At 41.6% G+C, this 23580-nt stretch overlaps 1 protein-coding gene across 1 annotated transcript in view; it reads left to right on the top strand.

The window, feature by feature from the left end:
* The window catches only part of SLC9A9 (solute carrier family 9 member A9), a 528656-nt gene that overhangs the window by 108315 nt on the left and 396761 nt on the right, over positions 1-23580 (top strand). The window lies entirely within an intron of this gene.

Raw genomic sequence — 23580 nt, 5'->3', positions numbered from 1 at the left:
TATGTAATCAACTGGCTGCTACATGTGATACAGTTTGAAAAACAAGATACAGAGATGACCACCAGACTTTGCACTTAAGGAACTCACAGGATGGAAGAGAAAATGCACACATAACAAGTACCTACCATATAATAGGAAATATTATAATAAAAATAACTACACAAGTAATATCCTTCAGAGAAACAGTGGGGAAATAGTGGCCAGATACAGAGAGTAGATTATATTTCTGTTGATTTTGAATGGTAGGTGCCAGCACTCTGCCTAGATTATATTGTGTATTCCTCGCAACATCCAATGAGGTAGATACTATTAAGCTGATTCCACAGATAAGGAACAGAGGTGTTGCAAGGTCAAGTAACTTTTCTCAGATCTTACACTCAAAATATTCAGGACCCTGGATTCAAACCCAGGGTCATTGGATTCCAGGGCCAACACAATAACGTAGAATTTGGAAGCTCAATGGAGTGGTACTTAATTCAGGCTGGAGGTCAAGGAAGATTTCCTTAGGGAGATGATGCATAAGCTAAGTTTTAAAAATGAGAAGGAGTTGGCCAGGTGATGAAGAGAGGAAATTCAGGCAGAGGGAACAGCATGGACAGTGGAGTGGAGAAAGGGAAGTGCCTGATAGAAGAGGGGATTAAGTTGGTACAGCATTATTATAAGGCAATAGGGGAAAGAGATGAGCCTAAATATTTAAGCAGGGACCAAATTATGGATGGCTTTTTATTATAATGGGAGAATCAGGCATCATAAATTGAAACAGGACCAAAATACATTACAACCATTTCACTGTCAGCAGCTGCCTGCAAAACATACACACCGTATCAGTTATTGGAAGTATAATCCATTTGGTTGTTAAAGCAAAACCTTGAGAGTCATTCTTGATTTTCCCATCCCTCACCTCCTTACTTAATGAATTAGGAGTTATTTCAGGGTGGTTATCTCCTCCTTCTAAGCATATCTCTTATCTGCTCTCCTTCTCATCCTCATTGCCATTCCCCAAGTCTAAGCAAATCATTTTTCACCTGGATACAATGAGGGACTCTTGTGATTCTGCACTTCCACTCAGCAGCCACAGAAGTCTTTTAAAAATGTAGCTTGGACCAAATCCCTCCTCATCCCATTTGAAATCCTCCTGTGACTTTTCTTGTATTTCAGGTGAAATCCAAGTACCTTACCAAGGCTGGCAAGGCTCTGCTTCCTCTTCAAGCGCTCTCACCCCTCTCTCTTCTTCATCCGCTTCGCTCCACTGCCTTTGGGTCCCAGAAGACACTGTACTCCTTGCCTCAAAGACTTTTCCTTGAGCTCTCCTGACTACAATGATCCTCTTCTAGGTTCACATGACTTTCTTTTTCCCATCCTTTAGATTCCAGGTTCAATGAGGCTTTACCCCTTCCATCCCCCTCCAATTTGTTCTCTGTCATTGATACTGTCGTTTTCTGAGCATCCTCACCACAAGCAGTCACCATGTATTTGCTTGTTAAATGTCTGTCTCTTCTGTTGGTGTGTAAACTCCTAAGACGACAGCACCGTGTTGTTTTGTTCACACTCTTCTGTAGCCCGGAATAGCCACAGTGCTTAGAAATGTGGCAGTCTTCTTTTAATTGTTTAATAACAGCTCCACCTGCTAACAACCAGAGACCTAAAAACAACTTTAAGTGACAGGATAATAGGTAGAACATGGAAAAGAAAGAAAATCTGTGCAGGAAGTAGAAGAAAGCATGGTGATAATTTTGATTGAGCAAGCATGGGGACTTGGTGACTATTCTGGAGAGTACCTGGCACAAAATGGGCACCAGTAACTGTTTGTCAAATGAATTAATGTCGGGTAAATGATTGAATCTGTTGACATAGGCAAGTAATCAGAGAGTAACAGACTCCATAGTATAAATGAAAGTAATAGCTCCAAATGAATCATTGCCAAAAACATTTTCTTCATCTCTAAAGGGAAAGCACTGTTTTATTTTCACAGATGTCTTTTTTTTTCTTTACAAATTTGAAGTGAAAATGCACTTTGTGACAGAAGATGAGCCCTGCCAGCCATACAATTTTAACCAGATAGAGGCAGAAGCCTTTTTCCTTAGCAGTGAGTAGAATATGATTCAGTAAAGAGTAATTTAATAATGGTGAGAGTACAAGTGTCAAGCTTAAAGAGTGGCCAGAGAATTTTTGGACCTCATAGAATAATGTAGTGTTGGTGGGGATATATTTTAATTCTGAATGTTGATAATCTACATGGCACAACACATCAGGCCATTGGAGTTGGCTTTTAAAAGGTAACAGTGATTCCACGGGTGCCCCGAGAAGCATTTTTAGAGAAAGCATTTTATAATGCAGTTTCTCTATTGTTACCTTTTGTATTGGGAATGCAGTCCTATACTTGATGTGCTTTGGTTAAAAATAAAGATAAGATTTCAGACAGTTGTATCCTCTTCTCAAAGTACTCAGAAACTTTTTAAATCCCTACTTATCGACCAACAAGTATTTATTGAATGTCTTGTTATATGCCAGACAGTGCTCATTAAAGTTTGTTTCTCCTTTGTTGTGCTAAACTCTAGGCCTTCAGTGTTGTTTGCCTATAATTAGGAAGGCAGCTTCTTTTCTTACTATTCATTTTTTTGTCCCAGTTACTCACGACTTTTTGTGTGGGTGGACATCTCATGTTCAAAATCTTCTATGATTCATCTCAATCCTCAAGTGTTTATTAAAATGTCCCACAGATGCAGCGAGTCTAATCTTGCCCAGGGAATGTGTTTCCTGAGAGTTCAGTGCAATTGGAGTCGGTGCTCTGAGAGTGCGGGGACTGCATCAGGGGTACACGTCTTCCGCAGGACCCTGACACGCTCGTCTAGCTTCTCACTGGAAAATGTTTCCTCCTTTGGACTAACGGGAAAATTGTCTTTTGCCCCAAATCCCCAGGCCATCATCAGATCATCATCCTGACCTCATGTACTTAAACTTGAGTGAATGGCAGGTTTGGGTCCCTCTGTCCATGACCCCTGGTTTTGAAGTTTAGCATCTAACCTTTTGTGTTGACCTTGTTTTTCAGGAACACGTTTTATTTGTTCATTTCTTTGTTTGTTTCTGCTTATTGGTTTTTTGGTTTTTAAGAGCAATATTTGTTCCATCAATCACATACCCTGGGACTCATTGTTTCTATCACATAAATAAGGCAGATGTTGAAACTCAGAGCAGAGTTATGTGTGGTTGGGTTTACTTATCTGTAGGGGGACCAGAATTCAATCAGCCTGTTGGGTTGACTGGAAAGGAGTAAAGTGGAAAGTAATCATCAAACTATAATGAGGAGACTGAAGGAAAAATTTCACAATTTCAAAGTTGTGCAAAAAGAATAGGCAGCACTAGCATAGCTAGAACTTATGATATGGAATAAAGATTACATAGAAAGTCATTTTTATGTGAAATGGAGAGTTAGGAGACAGCCAAGTTATTGGTGTTCTGAGCCTTATTTGTAGTAAGCAAATATGAAAACACCAGTTGTCAAAACTAATTGAACTTTAGGAATAGAGAATAAGTAAATAATTAAAAAATTTATTTATAAACTTAGTCTTAAACATGTGGCCAAGATTAATTAGCAGTCATCAGGAGCAAAATTAAAAGGAAATTCTAGAGGAATTGAAATATGAAAGGAAAATGTCTCCTTCTCAAGGCCAGGGAACAAAAGGAAAAGAAAGTTAGACCAGAGGATTTTCAACCTGGTCTTCCTCCCCTCTGAGGATGTGGCATGTGATCACAGTAGGTAGGAGCTAACAGGGGGGGTATTTAAGAGGTGTTGTTGGGGACCCTTTTAAAGTACAAAAATCATATCTGCTGTCCTGGACTTTGTTCTTTTAACTAAGATATGCCTTAAGGAAAATACTTAAGGACTTAACTGTACATGAGTTAAAGCTTTAAATTATTACATGGGTCCTTTCTGTACTTAGACAGCCAACATTTTCATTTACACAAAATTATGCCTTCCTAAACTGGTCCTAGAAAAGAGACTTGAATGTGACAACCTAAGAAGGCACTTTCCAATACCCTGCCCATTTTCCCGTGGAAGGCTACATGCATTCCTCAGGGACAGGGATGGGAGTGGGAAGAGGGGAGCTGAGAGACTGTTGGCAGCAGTAGAAGGTGGAGGTGGAAAGGGATGCTGGCTCTTTGAAGTTATAAATGGTGTGTCAGGACACCTGTAGGTCTCGGAGACATGTCGAGTAGGCTTATAACAGCAGGGGAGCTTGGTTTCCTGACACCTCTGTATGTCTGGGTTGGATTAAAAAAATAAAAATAAAACTCTGCACCTGCTCATTTGTTCTTCTTCCTCAGGTGGCCTCTACCTCACAGTTGGTCGTGACTGTGACTGCCAGGAAAGAACAGCTAAGAAAAACCCTGAGCCTGAGTAAAAATCTGTCTTCTTTTTTAAGTTATTTGCCATGTATATAGCTGTATGGATAGAACCCTTGGAAGATTTGCACCCTACTTCCAGCAAAGAACCCAAACATGGCACGTTTGTGTGTGTATATTAGAATCTTTACAGATATCAGTTGGGTTTAACTTAGTACATTCATTTGGAAGACTTTTAAAAATGCCAGCTACTAGGGTTAGGAATTGGGAACAAGCATTAGCCAAAAAGTAGATTAGTTACTTAATTAAATAATTATTGGACATCTACTCAATAGTAGGAGCACAGGTGTAGTTTTCCAGGAGGGAACTCCAAGGAGTCTCCATGTAGTCTCTATTTCTGTGATTGAAAGATGGCCTGCAAAGGAGGTCACAGTGTTTGACCTATGTACACATGGGGTGATTAGTTAAGAAGAGAGGGTGATTTCCAGAATAACAAGAGGACCTCCATAGGACTGGGAATGGGGATAGTTCAATGCTACCACCACAGTATTGCTTTTTTTTCACTTATCATAAATGTTTTCAACAAGCAATTGTTCAGTACCTCTTAAATGCCAGGCACTGTGCTAGGTGTTAAAGATAGGGAGAATGAATTATGGTGCCTCCTGCAGCCTAATTACAAACAAACAAACAAATGTTACAAAACAACAGGATAAGCTACAACTGCCATGGAGTCATGTGTAGAAGGAAGGAGAGAACACTACCTTGGAGACCCAGGGTAAATGGTAGGCAGGTCAGGATGGCTGCCCAAAGAGAGTGGCCCCTGAATTGAGACTTGCAGAGCTAGTAGGGCAATTGAAGGTGGATATTGAAGGGTCGGAGTGGCAGAGACAGAAGGTATCCCATGTGAAGGAAACAGCAGGTACTAAAGTATAATTTTATTAGCCTTATATGTTATTCACCAAGGAACATCACACACATATTTGCATATATTTTATTTTCATGTAAAAATGTGAACCCTGGTATTTCTGTAGTACTACCATCTTCCACATTGTTAAGACTCTCACCATCTCCTTGTTAAGAAAAACAAGCAAATACTCTAATGGAACAGTGACTAGATTAATTGAGGCAAAGGTAATGAAAAGCTTAAGATCCAAACTCTGTATTTTTTAACTAATTCCCCTCATTCCTGAAAGGGCTTACTAGAAAGCTAAAAAGTATGTTGTGGTTACATGGCTTGATCTGCATTTTTATTAAAAACATAAGGAAAGGAGACTTTTCCTCAAGTAAAAATAGGGTTTAAATTTACAGTTTGTTTTACCATCAAGCATTGTGCCTATGCATTTGGTGCCCGTGGACTGGTGCAGCCCACATGTCTCCCCACAGGAACAGAGGTGCCTGGGGGTAGCTACAAGCCCTGCCCCAAAGATCTTGCAGGCTAGGGGACGGCAAGTCTCCCATATGCATAAGGAAGACCTGAGCCCTTTGTCTGCTGTGGAGTACACATTTCTACAATCAGAACTGTCTAGTCATGGTGTGTTGTGTTCTGCAAAGAGGCAGATATGAATTGAAAGAACACATTAAGAAGTGAATGTTCATGAACACAATAACATAGAATTTTAACATGTGTTTAGGATTCAACATCCATTTATTAACCTATTTACTATGTACAAGGATAACATGCCTTCTGGCTCGTATTGTTACCATCGTAGTGTAGAGCATACTGACAGTTTGAGAGGCTAAGTTATCCTACTTTAAACAGGTCCTATATCCAGCAGTGCTTGGAGTTCAACCCAAAGTTTCTGACGGTAAGTCAAATGGCCTTTCCCCATACTCAACTGTCTACTTGAAACTCAGAAAGCAGGATCCTCAAGTAACAAAATTTATGATGAATTAAAGGAGCCACCTGGGTGGGCTGACCTAGGTGAGCTGCCCCATAACTGAGCCTGAGTCACCTGTGGGGCTCTGTGAATGGCTCACAGATCCCAGTAAACCTGCCTGTCCAGGTGGTATGTGGGAATGGCTGGGAGGTGCTGGTACCAGACATTTCACTTCCTGAGAGATTCAGCTCAGGTAACAGATGCTGGTACAGGAGGGACATCACTGAGCCTGGTCAGGTCTCATCAGCACGTGACTGAGTACCTTTCATTCCAACCTCTCGATCCATAACAAGGCCAGAAATGTTCACTCTGTGAGGCCTCTGTTGGTGTTGGAGATTCTCTTTCAATGAAAACATGAAAGAATTATGCAAGAAAAACATTTCCTCCAGAGTTTCTTTTCAAAATATTATGTGTGAGGGAGAGAAATATGTAAGAAGAACAGAAACATTTGAGTAAACAGTACAAATCAAACCAGTAGGCAAACTTGCACATCCAAAGATGGAAAGGAGGCAAAAGAAGTCATTTCAGCTTTCTTTTGTTCTCCCAGAATGTTTCTTTTTTGTCCTTAATGTTTTCAAGTCAAAAGCTTGTAGATTTGCCAATTCCTGAGAAATGGCTTAGGTGGGAAGCAGTGATTTTTTTCCCTTAACTTCATTCTTTCTTTTCTCTCCTGTTTAACTCATCATAACCTTTGATCTTCAACTTCTGTGGTTTGAACTTTTCATCACCACCTGGATCCTTCAGTTATGATTGAATATACGTAGCTACTTAATTCTTACCTCATGAGAATGTTGCATCCACATCATAAAGTGTGGACCTACTACTCCTGCCACTGCTTATTCAACTATTCAGTTTTTTCTTTCCTTATCTGCAAACAGATTAAGGCCACCTTGAAATGGAAAATGTGTTCTTTGTGGACTCATTTCCATCCTCAATACCAGTGTCATTACTCTTCAAGTGGAGAATTCTGTTGGGAACTGAAAATACTTTACTGGAAGCAAAGTATTATTCCAAGAAATGGGGGGCATCTCTGTTCAAATTAGTGCATCAGAATTCACAGACACAAATGCAAAGAGGGCTGAGCCAGAGGATGTAAAAGGCTGAAGTCACCTAGATGTAAGAGTAGTTCAGACCAAAGTTGAAAACTGAAAGTGCACACTGCATCTGAAGCAGACAACCTGCTACCACTCAGCTCCAATGAATTGTCTTCATGAAGCAGCCAAGGTCCAGCATTGTTTGGTCTTCTTACTTTCCAAGAGGAGCTCATTCTCTGAATGTTTATGTGCAATCTTTTACTCTTGTTTACCAACCCTAACAATTTTATAGGTACTCAACTGCCACTTAACAGCCAGATAACAACTTCTGTGGTAGCTGGGGAATGAAAGTGAGAAGGCATGCTCAGATGGTGCCATTCACTGGAAAATGACTTCCTTGTGTGTAGTTTAGGATTTTGTTACTTACAGTATGGTCCATTGACCAGCAGTATCCATATTACCTGGGAACATATTAGAATTCAGAATCTTGGACCACAGACCGACTGAATCAGAGTCTGCATTTTAATGAGGTCCTTGCTATTGGTCTGCATGAGGTGATGTTTAGTGTAAGGACATCTCTGATGTTCTGCAGAAGGCTCCACCATGGTCTGCCCACTCTGGGGGGGCACCACGGGAAATTTTATTTCCAGGAGCTACAGATTGCAAAGCAACTGGAGGCTGTGATTCATCATTCACAGTCCTCTCTCCCTCATCTCCTGTCTGTCCTCCTCTGGCCCATTTCTGTTCTCACCAGTTGTAGTTGGTGAAACATTGCTGTTGTCACCCATAGACCTCCCAGACATCCCAGTAAATGGTAAATTGCCACATAAAGGGCTTCAGCAACCTCCTACACTTTCACTCCAGAATTCCCTCTCCTTTCTTTCCCTCTACCTGGGCATATTCCCTTACTCACCACCTCCCCCTTGGATTTTTGTTGGATATTTTTTGTTTGTATACTTTTGTTTTGCCTCAGCCTTTTTCCATCACCATTTGAACTGGAAATCCCATGCTGGGCTGATATTCTGACTCTGACCTTGAACTCTCTTATGATTCTTTCTGCAAGTATCCTTCCTCCTCTTGGTTCTCGCAACCTCCTAGCAGTAGAGACTTGCCTGAGTTCTGCATGGGCTCCCAGGCCCATGGTGGCCACTTTTCTCCACTTGCCAGGAGTCTGATAGGAGATACTTTAAACAATCTCTTATTGAATGTGAACTGATAATTAACAGATAATACTGAAAAGAAATTAAGTGTGTGGTTTTTCTAAAAAAATTAACATTTGAGTCTTGGAGAAAAGCAATCATTTTTGAAAATAGCTCAACATAATACCTACGTCAAATTCAGCTATGGCTTGGTGTACAGTGAGATAGAAATTGACTTATTCTTTTGGGTATAAACCTCACATTTTAAAAATACATTTAAATGGCAAATGATATCTTTTTGAACTGTATCCTGCCAAACAATTTTTTAAAACAGATTTTATTTATTTACTTTTAGAAAGAAGGGAAGGGAGGATGAAAGAAAGGGAAACACCAATGTGTGAGAGATATATCAATTGGTTGCCTCTCACATGCCCTCACTGGGGACATGGTCCATAACCCAGGCATATGCCCTGACTAGGAATCGAACCAGCAACCTTTCAGATCACAGACTAGCTCTCAATCCACTGAGCCATACCAGCCAGGACCCAAACACTTTTTTTTATGTCATACTTCCCTCAGTTTTCCCGTGACCATGAGAGAACATATGTACTGTCCTCTCTTGTTGGCCCACAGTATGGAAGTCCTGGGTGTGTGATGGTTCTTGTCACTCTGGTCACTCTGACCAGGATGCTTTCAACCCTGCCTTGGCATTTCTTTCCACCTCTCCCTCTTCTACTCTTAACATACCTCTTATTTGATAAATAGCTATTGAGCACCTATGTATAGGTGGTCTTGGGTCTGGGAATGGCTAGGACAGAGGTAGCTCCTGCCCTCATTGTAGCAGTAAAGGCAGATATAGGTGATCAATTACACAAATTAAACTCAGTGGTGAAGGACTATGAAGAAGTATATGCATTATAGAACTTCCATTAGGCAGATCTTACTCTTCTGGAAAGGTGCAGAATAGTGTCCTTGAAAGAGTGACGTTTGAGGCTATCAGCAAAATATCCACAAGGGGTAGTCCAGATTTCCAGGGCTAGTCACAGTGGGGCACTATTACCTGAAGGAGAAATGGGTGAAATGGTACTAGAACCTGCAGAGGGCTATGTGGCAGGACCAGCTGAAAAGAATTGTGACCTTTTCTTGAAAGACAAAAGAGCCCGTATATATATACCATGAAGGGGAAGAACTGAAAGAATAAAGAAAAAATATCTGAACCCTATTCTTCTCTCCCACTCTAATCTCTTGCCAGTGTCCTTTTACCCCCAGTGGTCAAGTCTCACTAAAAGAGAACAAGGGAGTCCCCTGATGGAGCCCAGGCAGGTCAGCCTCTTGGGGCACAGAGCAGGGTGAGAAGGGTGGGGAAGGGATCTTGAAAGGAATAATTACCCCAAGTCTTTTGGCATTTAATCTAAGAACAATGGGAAGTCATGAATTGGTTTTGAGTATGGTGATATATGCTCAGTTATGTTTTTAAAATGATTGTGGCAGCATGGTGATGGGAAGTGAGGAAATAACAGGGAGACCATTTCAGCAGGTGTAGAACTATCCAGAAGAGGTGTGGTGTTAACCTGAACTGGACAGTGGATGTACCTGAAACCAATTCAAGAGGTCAAGCGTCAGTTTAGATGGATTGCATATGGAGAAGGACACAGTGCTGAGGGAGGAATTTGTCCGAAATGACTTTCAGTTTTGGTGGGTGGAATTTGTGATTTTGCTGGAAAAAAGGGAGAGAGAGAGACAGTGGAGCACCACTAGGGTTCTAAATCAGATCCTGGGTGTTCAGGGTCAGAGCCGGTGAGTTTGAGGTATAGGCAAGTCTTCCAAGAAGTCAGAACAGGAGCCTTGATCTTAGATATGGTAGAGAGGCTGCTAGACTTCCTGTTTAGGGTCACCTGGGAAAGCAAAACATGCTGTTCCCCAGTCTAAGGGTGTTAAATGAGTTTGGTGAATGCCTCCCTGTATCTTCTGGGAGGGTTGAAGTATTTCACACAGGCAAGGATAACTTCATCTGTGCTGTGCGTCTGTGAGGAAGCTGCTGTCAGGGCAGGAAAACAGTGCTGTTTCATAAAATCAGTTCTGGTGCCAGACTTTAGGTCCTGACAAACTTGTCTTTATTTTTACTTTGATAACTGACAAAGTGCTAGAAAATATTGTCAATTACAATTTTTTCTCTCTTCCTCTCTTGGACTCGGTTTTTATTTTTCCTTCATATTACTATAGAATTACAAAGTTAGAGGTTTAAATCACCAGAAGAAGTCATTTAGTTCCAGCCCCCAAATTCATTCACTTAAGTGTACCACTGTCCTTTTTATGGAATAATTAAAGGTTGCGTAAATTCATCCAGGGAAAGAATCTCACTATTTCCCACAACAGTGTGCTTCCAGCTCATTCTTTGGACAGTTTTCAATAGGCTGATCTGAGTCACCCCCTATTTTCCTCGCTTTCTGCAGGAATACAGATTTTTTAAACTTTTTTTATTATTATTCAAGTACAGTTTTCTGCCTTTTTCCCCCAACCCTCCCCACTGGAAGCAATCTAAGTGCCCATCAGTAAATGAATGGATCAAGAATATAGAGTAATACTTTCTCTCTTCCCATGACCAGCCTGCAGTTGTGCACTCTGGGTGCCATGCTGCCTCACAGTCTTTTCTCTCTGCTGGTAAACCCAGCTCCATGCCTCTCAGCATCTAACTTGCTTCTGATCCCTCTGCATCTTAGGAGATATTTTCCAAATGGGGTGTTCAAATGAAAGACTGAGATCTGGCCAGTGTTGAATACAGCAGATTAGTACGTCTCAAGGTCAGCACAAATACACTTCTGATGATCCAGGCCTCTTTCCCTTTGCTGCTTCTGTTACCATAGATCTGCCTTCTCTTATTATTTCTCCTTGCCACTTCAATGGAACTTAGGGATTTTGTGATATTAGTTTGAATATTTTCCTTATGTGGGTGACTAAGCCTCTTAAGCTATTTGTGACTTCCTGGCAAACTTGCCTTCGCCATCTTCAGCTTAACTACTCACCTACAGATACGCCCTTCAAGGGGACCTGGAATGGATGTGGTGGCGTTGAGAGTGGTGGTCTCCCTCATGTGCACCATGCCAACAACCCTGGACCCAGCATGAGGAATCATTTAAATCACATTACTCTTTCCAAATAGGTCTTGGCAACTTCTATAGTGAAATTAGATGAAAATGTACATTTCTATGTTGAAAACAACTTCTTAAAGCCTTCTCTTAACAGCTCCAAATCTGAGCTTTTCAGAGTTCACTGGTTCTCTGAGGGGACATTAATGCTAAATGGCCTTTTGTGTTTTCCAACAAAGGTGATAGCTAGAAGAATTAAAGAGCCCCTTGCATCATTTAGCAGTGATTCTCTGGTAATAACATAAAGGAGAACTATTATTATGCCTATTTTATGAACAAAGAAACTAAGGAAAAGATGAGCTAGGTTAACTGCCAATGGTTGGAGAGCTACAAATTGGCAGAGACACCACACTAAATTGTAAGTCTCCTGTTTCTCTGTGGGCCCAGGCAGAGTGCTCGTTACCTTTTTTTTCCATTTTGTGCCAAGTGCTTGGTATTTGTGTATGGTGGAGTGTGCGGCAGATAGTGGGCATCAGTGAAAAAATGGATGGCTTAATAAATAACCTTCATTCCTTTCTTTTCCCTTGAAACTCGTGTTTATAAAGAAGAAGGCACTATTCCTTCTATGTCAGGGGTGTCAAACTCATCTTCACCAGGGGCCACATCAGCCTCGCAGTTGCCTTCAAAGGGCCAAATATAATTTTAGGACTGTATAAATGTAACTACTCCTTAACAGTTAAGTGAGAGCTCGGTGCTGCTGCAGGGTAGAAACAAGGTGCCAGGCCGGATAAAATAAGGTGGAGGGCTGGATTCTGCCCGAGGGCCTTGTGTTTGCCACCTGTGTTCCATGTTGTGTCTTTGAAGATAAAATCACACTTGATAAGAGCATGTGATTTATCCCCCAGAGGAACAGCATTCTTAAGTAATCTTATCATTAAATTTTGGTTCACTTATTTGGCATTCACCTGCAGATGGTGGTTACCATCGGGTTCTGACTTACAGGTGCATTAAAAGCCCATTCAATATGGGGACTCGCAGAACTGTCCACACTTCAGTTCAACTCCTAATAGTGTAAAGCCAGTGAACAGTGTCAAGTGGATAGGGGTTAGCAGATGGGAAACAGGGACACTGATAAAGAGGGAGTTATGCCAAATGTGTGCTGTTGTATAGCCTGGATGACTGGGCGATGTCAGCAAAGTTTCCTCAGATTGGTCAGGCTGTCCCCATGTATATCTAGCCATGAAGTCTGGTCAGTTAATATTATGCCAGGGACACCAGGGAGAATCAAGATTGCACAACCCAAATGATCTTCTTAAACAGGTACTTGTTTGTGCTGCTGGGGAGGTGAAGAGCTCAAAGCTAGGCACCTATAAGCAAGTATTTACTTTATGGGAGTAAATATTTTATTGCTTTCTTATTTTCTAAAGCACTTGGTGTTTTTTTCTATGTTTGATTAGTGAATAAACTTGTTATTGGAAAAAAAGTGTCTGCTCTGAAAAGTGATTTGAAATATTACAAAAGACATTCACTTTACAACTACAAAGAAATTTCTAGTAACACTTGCATTACACGCATCCTAGGCAAAATAGGCCATTCGAAGCTCTCCATTCAAGATAAAAAAGTTTTCAAAATATGTAGGCATGGTTGAGAAATAAGAATCAGGGCAAGGAATTAATGTTTGGTTTCCATCACTCATTTTCATTGTATCGTGTCACCAATAATGATAATATATTTTAAAGCTATCAATCAAACAGTAAATACTGTAACATCTTAATTTGGACTAAATATGTTTTACACATCTAAATTATTTATGAGCTTGCTACTTGCTGGAAAATTGATCTGATTGGGAGAAATCCAGAGAGTTAGTTGCATTTTTTTGCTGTTTACCTTCTTTCGCAGCCAGCAACTGGTTTTAGGGTTCCAGATGGTACAGCTGAAGAACATAATTGTGCTTTAGGGAAATTTTTTGTGGGAATAATAAATCAGGGAAGTTATATTCACATCCCAAACTTTATTTCCTTTGCTGAAATTCCAGTTTTGGTGAAATCACTTTAGGAGGAAATTGGCATTCTAGCCTTGGCTCTGCTACCATTTGGGTTTTGTGTGATTTTGACCAAGCCATTAGCCTGGATGGCTCATGGTTTCTATATATTTTTTAAAGATTTTATTTATTTATAGAGAGAGGGGAAGGAAGGGAGAAAGGGAGAGGAATATCAATGTGTGGTTGCCCCTCATGCACCCCCCACTGAGGACCTGGCTGCAACCCAAGCATGTGTCCTGACTTGGAATTGAACCAGTGACCCTTTGGTTCTCAGGCCAGCACTCAATCCACGGAGCCACCCAAGCCAGGGCTCTATATTTTTAAATAGGGGTTCTGGGTTGAATAATTTTTAAGCTTTCCCCCCTGATAAAAACAACTGATTCCAAACAATGCTTCACACTTGAGGAAGAATGGGGGAGCAGACACTGTGAGGTGGTCGATAGGCCTCTAAGCTCCTTGTAGCAATTCCTTCACCTATGGAGGAGATTAATGTTTGATATTATGCACCCACAGGAAGGGTGAATGCAAATGAGGGAATAATCATACTTGTGGTTTTGGAGGTGAAAAGTGGTGGCCAAGGGCTTGCATGTACAGAGCAGTGGGCTCCTCTAGCTATTTTAGCCTGGATGAATTTCATACTTTCAGGTACTTTGTATAAGTTTCTTACTTGTTATTAATCAAAATGTATATGTATACATAAGAGTATGTTATATATAATATATGTGTGCATATACATGCACATACATACATGCATGTACATATGTATTTGTGTTGCTGATCAGATCTTATGAGCTGATAGTTCAGCCCAAAACAAAGTTACCTGTTGTTTTATTTAACTGGCACACTATTCCCTTAACAAACACACAACTTCTGTTAGTGTTTAAAAAATATTTAGAAAGAAAAGCATGACAAATCCTTTTACCAGTTTTGAAGAGTCAGTAGGACTTTTCAGTGAGCAGGCTCAGATGTTATAAAGCCCAGGTGACACTGCAGCTCCTTTCCCGTGCCCAGAAAGGGTGGGCTCTGTACTTAGAAAACTGCCTCTGCAGAGCTCCAGGTCACAGCATAATGCAGCTCTGTTGGACTATATATTTTGGTGGGTGAGACATTTTCCCACACCTTCTTCCTCTCCTCTTTTTAAAATTTTGTTATACAAGGAGATCCAAATTGGAGCCAAGAGGTAGTAGCACTTTGAATTTTCACATGCTATTCAATAATCCTTGTCTGTCCTCCACAAACCAGCAGGAAGACCAAGTCCCCAAGAAAGAGGCATTAGGTACTTGTCCATAAGAGAAACTCAGGCAAGCTCCCTTTGTGAATTCAAAGTGCTGCCCCCTTAAGAAATTTACCATCAGGACCAGGATGCACACAGGTGGCTGAGGGGTTGTACTTGGTTGACATGGTCCTCATTTAGTGTTTCCTATATGGAGCTGGGATCCGAGGCATTGGAACCACCTGGAAGTCATTAAAAATGCAGGATGTCTGCTCTCCAGGTGATCTAGAACACTTGTTCTGGATCCTGCCTGCATGCTGGTACAATGGAAGAACTTTAAGACTACCAATGCTTGGGCCCCACCTACAGAGGTTCTGATACACTTGGTCTGGGATATAGCCTGGGCATTATGACTTCCAAAGTTCCCTATGTGTTTAATATGTAGCAAAACTTGAGAACCACTGAATTAGAATATATAGCAATGTACACGAGAAGAAACCATCACACTGGATTATCTAAATTTTCCTGTCAACACCTCACTTGTTACCACCTGCTTGTTTTGGTGGCTCATGTTACATTTTCCTGTAGTGACTGCCTCTATTTCTCCTCCTCATCACAGGCCATGTCTGACCTCATCTGTCTGCAAGAAAGATTCACCTCCAATGCCTTCTTCCCCCAGACTGTGGTTTTCCCTTCCTCCTCTGAACTCTGTATCACTTCATCTTAGCCTCCTCCATGAACCTATAACTTTTCACTTCATAGTTCACTTATTTACATACATTGCTTATCCCTCCTCCTACTCAGTGAGCTCCTAGAGGACAGAGCCGTGTCTGCTTCTTAGGATCTAGCAAGGCTGAGTAATGTGTACGTACAATGTGGATGGGAACAGAGAGGGGGGAAGGCAGAACAGCCCAGATGTGCTATCTCTCTTCGAATTAGTCAGGTAAGATGGGCACATGAAGATTGTATGGGTGGAATTTTGGACCTGGATGACATGCAGAAAAGAGCTTTATGAACCACATCATAGGATGGGCAGTGTGGATACCACAAGTTGATAGAGGGATGGAAGCAAGAGATAAGTGATTATGTACAGTGAGCAATGAGCCTGTTTTACTGAAAAACAGAGAAGGCAGAATGACTAGAAACTAGAGAGAGGTGAGGAGCTCAGATTTCTCAGAGAATGTGGTGGGTGGGGACGGCACACTTCCCAGGCTGCTAGTGCAGGCTGACAAGATTTGCCCAACAGGTTATCATTTAGCATGGCTGAGCTCCAAATTGCCTCCAGTGTTCCTCCCCGGCTTCTCAGAAGTGGTGTCTTTCAGCCCTGAATGTGCCAGCAGCATGTATATGAGCAGATATGCAATCAAAATGCCCAGTTCTGTTCTCACCTGCGTTCAGTTTCTCTTTCAGTGGTGGATCGCTGCCTCTTACCTCATGTCAGCATTGTACCTAATGCCCATCCCACATTCACACCTGGGATTTAGATCACATTTCTCCCAAGAACCTTGAGGTAGTTTACAGAAGGGAAGCTTGAATTCCTGGTGGTAACTGCACAGGCTGCAATGGGAGCAGGACTCAGCACAGAAGTGCAGGGGTGCCCAAAGCCTCCAAAGGAAGTCCAGGAAGGTGGCGAGTGGGCAGCAGACTATTTGGGAAAGGGACTCAATTTCATTCCAGGGGCTCCAGGGGTCCCAACACCCCAGAACCATGGACCCCAGCCATGGTTAAAAAACAATGCTTTTCATCACAACCTCCTCTCTGTAGTACCCCCCTGACCACCAAACCTCCCCCCCCCCAAAAAAAAAAACCAATGGCTACTTCTAGGCCTAAAGGAAGCCAGATGTAGAGCTAGCTCAAAGGGAAAATCATGGAAGGCATGATGCTTTCCATATGCTTTTGCAGCCAAATTAGATGCCTAAAAGGAAGGTCTTCTGGGTCACACTCCTAAGCCTTGAAGAGCGGGTCCCATTATGTATCCTGTCAGAGGCAGTCTAACAGGAACAAAGAACATAGTATTGGCTTTGTAAATTTCAGAAGTCACAACAAAGATATCTTAAATTTTCTACTTAGTGTTCAATAGCAAAAAAATAGAAATGAAACATGTTTAAACCTCAGTTCTATCATTTGTTAGGTTTCCTAGTTTATAAATAAGAATTATAATGGCTGCCCAACTCGTGTGTGTGTGTGTGTATGTGTGTGTAGATTTAAAAATGTGTAAATGCATAGCATGGGGCCCAGCATAGAGTAGGTACTCAACAAATGCTCAAGTGTTTGTTCCCTCCCCTCTTCCCCCACATTTAGTCTTAGTAGAATCTCAGGGCCAGAGAGCCTCTACACAACAGATAGAAACCTCTAGAAGTATCAAGGTTCCATGGACAGCTGGCTGCTAAGGGGAGAGCAGAAATCAGGATCAAAGATTGTGCATGTAGTGTGGTTATCTTGCTGTTGGCTGTTGCAAACAAAATTTTTGTGTGGTCAAATGCCCTGAGTTAGAATTTTGCAACCTCGACACACACTTATGCCCCTGGCAATGAACCCTCCTTTCATTGCTCCCCTCCTCCTGCCCCCACCCCACTTCCTAACCAGCCTCCTCTTTACACTTGAGGATAGTATCACTGTATGCAAACTTCACCTTCCTACAAAGCCTGTTACCCTCCACTCCTTTCAGAGGAGAGAAGATGAAGGGCCAGCAAAATGCAGTCTTCCGAGTTCCTTGTGCAAGATATCTGACATAGGAACTGGACAGGGGCTCACCTGTCACTATAGCTAAGCTGAGTGGGGCCTTATCTGATCCCCATTTGTAAAATGCCCACAAGCCACCCTGACTATTTGATCTGCTGCTTCTCCCTGATCTTCAATGAAACAGAAGAAACAGACTTGAGACTGGTCGAAAAAGTAGAATGGACCTAAAGGGTCATCTAGCATTATGAGATCTGAGTACCTGCTTCAGCTACCACAGAGCCTACAGGCTTTCTGGGCTTCCTGGGCGCAGAAGTGAGAGCCCTAAGTGGGGCCATGGCTCAGTCTGGACAGGCCTTTCCCCCCTCATCTCTGCAGTGGGTGGCAGATGGCTGATGGTTCCCTGGATTGCCAAAGGAGGGATTTTGTTTGTTTGTCCGTTGGATTTTGTACTGATTCAAGAACAAACCACATTCAGTAGGAAAAGTTTTGCATGCTGGAAAAATAAATCAGTAGTTGGAACACCTAACATAGAGACAATATTGCCAGCAATGTCCTTACTTGGATGTGTATTTCAGGTTCAGCTGATTTGCCACCTTCTTTTCAAAAGCCTTGCCTGAATCCCCAGCTAAAGAGAGCTGCTTCTCCAGGAAGTCAGTGACCTTGACCTGCACCTCTCCTAGGACAACTAGCCCTTTCTATCACATGTTCTGTTTATGTAGGTGACTTGTCTCTCCTTCCTGAGAGTGGAAATCATGTGTGATTTATCTTTACATTTCTTGGTAAAGGCTTTTATGATAATAAATGTTAAAAAAGGTGAGAAACAGTGGCAAAAGAGGAACATCACCCCTTAGATACCTCCAGGAGCCCATGCATTTACAGGCCCTTCAAGGCCCCTGTAATTACACCCAAAGTCAGACTCTCCACCTCATGCAATTCATATTGACAAAGCAGAATTTTCATTTTGGCACCCCTGTTAGTGAGCCCCCACGAAAGGTGAGTTTCAGCTTCTTCTTCATGTCTTTATGATCAACTCAAGCCTCACCTCAATAATCTTTCTCTTTCTGGAGACAGAACTGGCTTCTCTCACAGCCAAACTCAGAAGATTTGGGTATGTTGCCCACCTCAATTTCCTCATTTTCCTCAGGCTCTCTATCCATTCTAATCCTGCTGCCCCACACTTGAAATGACACAAAAATAAATGGCCTTCTTGGCAACATTCAACTATACTCATTATTCTCTTCTTCCTGAAACATTTCTTTCCCTTGATCACTGTGACACTCTACTAGATTTCCACTCATGTACCTGTGGACTGATTATTAGTATTCTCAGCTTTTTCATTGCCTCTTTCTCATGTTCACATGCTGGAGTTCCCCAGTCCTCAGTCATGGGCCTTCTTCCACTGTACCTTCTCTTCAGACTTTCACCAACCCAACACTGTAATAGCATACACTGCACTGTGTCTGCTCTCAGATCTGTCTCCTGAACAAAGCCCTGGCTGGGGTCCAAATTTGTATACCCAACAGCCTCATCGCTCCTCAATGTCAACATTTCTGAAATTGACCTTGTGATCTCTCCCATAAAATAGAGTCTCCCTTTAATGGTCCCAGCTGGCAGGAGTGTGCACATGTGCATTGTATACTTCTCTCTAGAGAAATTAATCATGGTATTAATGAAATAAAAAAAACATAAATTAGCTATTAAATGTCTGGCTATCTCAACAAAATGTTAGCTCCCTGAATTATGTGTATTGAAAATTATTTGTTGAATGAATGTGTTAATGAGTAAATTAATGAATGCATGAATGAATAAATCAATGAACTTGGCTAGCAGACCTTTCCAATCCCATTCAGAAATTCAGCTTTCTCATATTAACAGAGAACAGATTGGTGGTTGCTGGAGACAGGGGTTTGGGTTGGTTAACAATACTATGTTGTATATTTGGAAGTTTCTAAATGAGTAGATCTCACACACACAGAAAAGTTGTAACTGTGAGGTGATGAATGTGTTAACCTTGTGGTGATGACCATTTTGCAATCTATACATGTATCAAATCATCACATTGCATACTTTAAGCTTATATAATGTTGTATATCAATTGTATCTCAATAAAGCTGAAAAAAAAAGAATTTATGAGGTTTCCAGTAGCTTATAATTAGATTGACACTATCCATAAAGTGCAAACAAACAAATAGGGAAAGATACTTATCCAAAGGAAAATGTTTGGGTACAGAAACTGGAAATCTAGATGCAGACTTTAAGTTACACATTGCTCCCAGAGTCTGCTGGTGCTGGGTTTTCCCACTGCAGAGTGTTTCACACACTTTCATAGGCAGAGATATGGTGCTTCTGACATGTAATGGAACTGGTCCACACAGCTGTGTCTCCAAACTCTAGATGTGTTGGTTTTGAAGACTCTTGAGAGGGGCTCTATTGTAGGCTAATGTCAGATGCTGCCTTTTTCCAAACTGGGACTATCTGTCAGGTGCTACAAAGCTACCGCACAGTTGGTAGCTTCCTACCTGGACCTGGATGTGCATGGGAAAGCCACGCTAGGATCCAAGGTCAGCTGTCACTAGTACTAGGCCGAAGGCAGGTCAGCAAAAGGCATGGGGCTACCTGAGACCTGCTGCCTGCTGCCTGCTGCCTGCTACCTGTATGGCTCAGCCACTGAAAGAACCTTGGGTGGTATGGGAGTTCGGTGAGGCAGGCAGGGTCTCAGAGAGTCACCAGGGTGAGGTGAGTGGTGTCTACCAGGTTAATGCAGATTCAGCCTTGGTGCCAGTGCTGTGCCTGAGGCCACTCAGCAAAAGTCACATTTACACTGAATCCAGCAGCCACCTACCTGGGTCCTGTGACCTGTTGTAATGGGTTGGTGTCTCAGGAGTCACAGGGTGGAGTTAGTGGTGTTCTTCAGCTAGTTTAGATTAAGATTTGGGTGTGAAGGTGGAGGTTTCAACACAGGGACAATGGCAGTCATGCCCTCAGACCTCACCCTGCAGCCACACAACTCAGTTTCTCCCTTTATGTCTCTGGTGCCCCCAGAGCCCAGGGTGAGTGGCTATGAGCAATCGTTTGGGAGCAGGCCATTTAAGAGGATGCTTGTATTTCTAGCAGGCTTCTGCCTTGCTTGGACAGATGGAATCCTTGCTGATTTTTATAGCTCGATTGTTTGTAGGCTTCTCTTCCTGGCACTGGTATGGAGGTCTCTGCAGCTGAGATACCCCTCCTGACTTTCAACAACTACATGTAGGTGTGCGGTCAACCTATTCACTTCTCTGCCCCTCCTACAAGTCTTGACATTGCTTCTTCTTTATGTTCTTAGCTGTAGAACTTCTGTTCAGCTAGTCTTCAAATGGTTCTCCACGTTGATTGTTCTGTAATTTAGTTGTAATTTCGATGTGGTCATGGGAAAAGGTGAGCACAATGTCCATCTCCTCTGCCATCTTGACTTAATTTGTTCATCTTTTAGCCTCTTAGTTGTTATATTGGGTCGGCCAAAAAGTCTGTGTTTTTTTCTGTAAAAAAAGACACATTCTTCATTTTCACCAGTAACTTTATTGATTTGGATATTTTGGGTATGTTGGCTATCTCCCACTTGGGATAATGTTCATTTTCTCAATTAATGTTTCAGTTTGATTGCTCTGAACTTCAACTGGTCTACCCAAACATGGAGCATAGTCCAGTGAGAAATCTCCAGCACAAAACTTTGCGAACCACTTCTGATACATTTGATCAGTCATAGCACCTTCTCCATACACTGTACAAATCTTTTTCAGTGTTTCACTTGAATTTTTATGTTTCTTGAAATAATAAAGCAGAATATGCTGAAAATGTTGCATATTTTCCATCTTCAATATTAAAATAGCTATACAGAAATTCACCAGTGTTGATGTTTTTTTAATGTACGTTGATAGACAGCTGTCACAATACAATCTCACAAAATAGTTTCAAATGACATTAAAGACAACTAGGCACTACTGGAACCATCTTATGGGAAAAAAATTTAGTGGACATTTTGGCCAGTCTAATAGTTATAACTAGTTTTTCTTAATAATAATGTAACAACAATGACAATAACTACAATTTATAAGAGAGTGCCTGGACATAGTAGGTTCACACTAATTACTGGCTTATAATTATTAGTGATAATGCCTATTGGTAACAATGACCATACTGATCTTGTACTGAACTGGGCTTTATATATATGTATGGTCTGTCCAGAAGGTTTCCAGTCTTGTAATAGAAAAATAGAGACATTTACTGAACATACAAGATATAAGAAACATTGTACATAGGACAATGACGCTTCAGCCCCCTTCAAAGGAGGCACCTTGGGACCCCACACAGTTCTCCCAGTCACCATCAGCCACCCCGTCATATTTGCTGAATCTCACTGACAGTCTGCAATCTCTTCCCTTTAAAAGGTGATTTTAGTTTTGGGAAAAGCCAGAAGTGGCAGAGCGCCAAATCTTGGCAGTAGAAGGTCTGAGTCACCTGGGTGATTTGATGTTTCACCAAAAAACTCTGCACGAGACGTGCTACATGAACAGGCATGTTATCATGATGAAGCTGCCAGTCACAAGATGCCCATAGCTACGACCTTCTAAATCATTGAAATAGTTTCTGCAGAGGAATATTCTAGCTTAACACAAAACCTGATGCAGATTCATTGCTCTACTCACTCAGTCATTTTGAATGCCATGGCCGTGTAATACATATGCTCACTCAGCAGTGTCTATCACCCCCACAGACTAGTACCGTGAAGTTGTCATTGTTCACACATGCACATTCCAGTCTGCTCTCCTTGGCTAACAGATTACACTGATGTTGCACAAACTGTTCTTGTTATATTAACAATGGTTAGATTTTTTCTGGGCAGATGTGTGTGTGTGTGTGTGTGTGTATACACATATATATATTACACACATATATACACACACATATTTAGATTGTTTTGAATTTTTACTCATAAATAATAGTAATCAGAAATAATCTGAATAAATACCTTTTGGTTCATATTATATTTTTTGATATAAGTTCACAGGAAGCAATTAATTTCATCCACATCAATAGTATATGAGGCTTCTAGTATAACCTTGCCAAGCCTGGGTAGTATACTGCATATATATTTTATTTACACAGTTTAATCGCTTCTATACAATATGAGGCAAGTCATTTTAATTATGAGCCTCAGATTCCTAGCCCATTAGGAATTCCTGTAAAATTAACTAATGGGTATAAAATTCAGAAATTCAGTTACATGTCATAAAGTTCGTGTTGATTCCAAAGTCTGTTGGAGCTCAATATTTGAGAAGTAGCTCAAACGAGAAAGAACTGTGGTGAAGTAGGGCTGACCCCAGTGGGGAGGAAGGGATGCCTGACTGTCTGAGAGCATTTCCAAGGTAATGTGGTGGCTGTACAGAATGTCCCAGTATTGGTTGGACCTGTTGGTTCCCATTCAGAGAGTGATGAGGGTGACTGATATGATTCAAATCTGTGATTATTGCTGTTGGTGTCTGTCTTGCTAAAATGCATGCAGGGATCTTGGTGTGTGTGTGTGTGTGTGTGTGTGTGTGTGTTTACTGATGTATCTTAAGCACCTTGGACTGAGTCTGACACCCAGGAGGGATTCAATAAATGTCTATTGAATGAACAAATAAGCTGAGTGAAGCTGGCTGATGACTGCCAAAAGGCTGCATACTCTGATAACCAGCAGACACTCCCAGGATAAGTGTGAATGAGGTGCCACAATTGAGGGGTCTTGCACTTGCCTCTTTCTGGCAACCACTACTATGTCCCAAAGCACAGTCTTTCTTTCTTTTTTATATATTTTTATTTTTTAAACATTTTTTATTGTTGTTCAAGTACAGTTTTCTGCCTTTTCCCCCACCCCTCCCCACCACCTCAGCCATTCCCACCTCCCTCCCCTGTTTCCAGCCCCCCCTTGTTATTGCCCATGTGTCCTTTATAATTGTTCCTGTAAACACTTCACCTTTTCCCCCATTATTCCCTCCCCTCTCCCCTCTGGTCACTGTCAGCCTGTTCTCTATTTCAGTGTCTTTGGCTATGCTTTGCTTGCTTGTTTGTTTTGTTAATTAGGTTCCTGTTAATGGTGAGATCACATGGTATTTGTCTTTCACCACCTGGCTTATTTCACTCAGCAT

Source organism: Phyllostomus hastatus, unplaced genomic scaffold (assembly GCF_019186645.2).
Source record: "Phyllostomus hastatus isolate PE091 unplaced genomic scaffold, TTU_PhHast_1.1 phas_contig_86, whole genome shotgun sequence".
In the NCBI taxonomy this organism is placed as follows: domain Eukaryota; kingdom Metazoa; phylum Chordata; class Mammalia; order Chiroptera; family Phyllostomidae; genus Phyllostomus; species Phyllostomus hastatus.
This window is presented reverse-complemented; position numbering and strand designations above follow the sequence as displayed.